Below are 1,290 nucleotides of genomic sequence, written 5' to 3' on the forward strand. Positions count from 1 at the left end.
GTATACCCCACTCAATCTAAGCGAGGAAACCCTTCCCGCCCAGACGATATAAGAAACGAAGTTAGAAAGTTTGGCAATGAAGACACTCCATGGCAGACACTTCAATGACCTCCATCAAGATCACATTGATAAAATTGCTTCCAATGCATGGCTCACGAGTGGGACACTCCTCCCCGAGACTGACGGTCATCCAAGACCAGGTAATCAACACCAGAAATATAGAAAATACATCGCAAAGGAGCCTCGAATGTCTGATGACACATGTCGACGATGCCACTTGGCTTCAGAAACTATCCAACACATCACCCCGGGGTGCAAAGTGATCACCCAGACTGAGTACACTCATAGACACGACCAGGTAGCCAGGATAATACATCAGAAGCTAGCGAGGAAATACCAGTTGACCCAAGAAAGTGTACCATACTACAAATACGAACCCGAGGCAGTACTAGAGTCCCGAACCCACAAGCTGTACTAGTACCGCGCCATAATGACGGATAAGACCATCCCGCACAACAGACAGGATATAAACCTTGTGGACAAGATGGAAAAGGCTGCCTGCCTGATTGACATAACGATGCCTAGAAAACCCAGGAGGAAAAAATTAGGAAATACACGAACCTGAGACATGAAGTCAAGGAGATGTGGCATATACAAGACGTATCGACCATCCCGATCATCATCTCAACCACCTGTATGGTGCCAAAGACTCTACATAGCAGCCTAGCAGCTATGTAGGTCTCCCAGAGAACACTTGCATGGAACACCTGTAGGATATTCAAGAGATTTCCTCGACCAACAGTAAACCAGACATTACAACCACCTTGTGTACTTGGTAGCAGTACCAGTCACGGAGTGGAATCCTCCAATCAGGGAGAAATAATATAAGAGCAAAACAATAATAATAATAATAATAATAATAATAATAATAATAATAATAATCACCCTGCCCTTTCGGTTCTTGTGGGCGTCCTTCTACTCGATCTGGAGGTTATTCGAAGGGGGCCTCCACTACTGTCTATCCATGGGCACACCAGCAACTATCCTTGGATACTCCATCAATAACCTGAATAAAATCAGGCAGGAAAAGAAATAAATCGCATTCCTACTACTTCAGACTTGGCAGGACAGATGGACTGCTTCCGACAAGGGCCTAATCACTAAGAAATTTATACTTTATGTGAATGTCGTATTTCCCAAGTCTCCAAATTGGTTCTCTCCTGGTCTTTATATCACCTACCTCATTACCGGACACGGATCAATAAACCAAAAACTAACATCCATGGGAAT

This window comes from Mastigoproctus giganteus, chromosome 13 (assembly GCF_048544385.1).
Source record: "Mastigoproctus giganteus isolate SK-2022 chromosome 13, ASM4854438v1, whole genome shotgun sequence".
Classification (NCBI taxonomy): Eukaryota; Metazoa; Arthropoda; class Arachnida; order Uropygi; family Thelyphonidae; genus Mastigoproctus; species Mastigoproctus giganteus.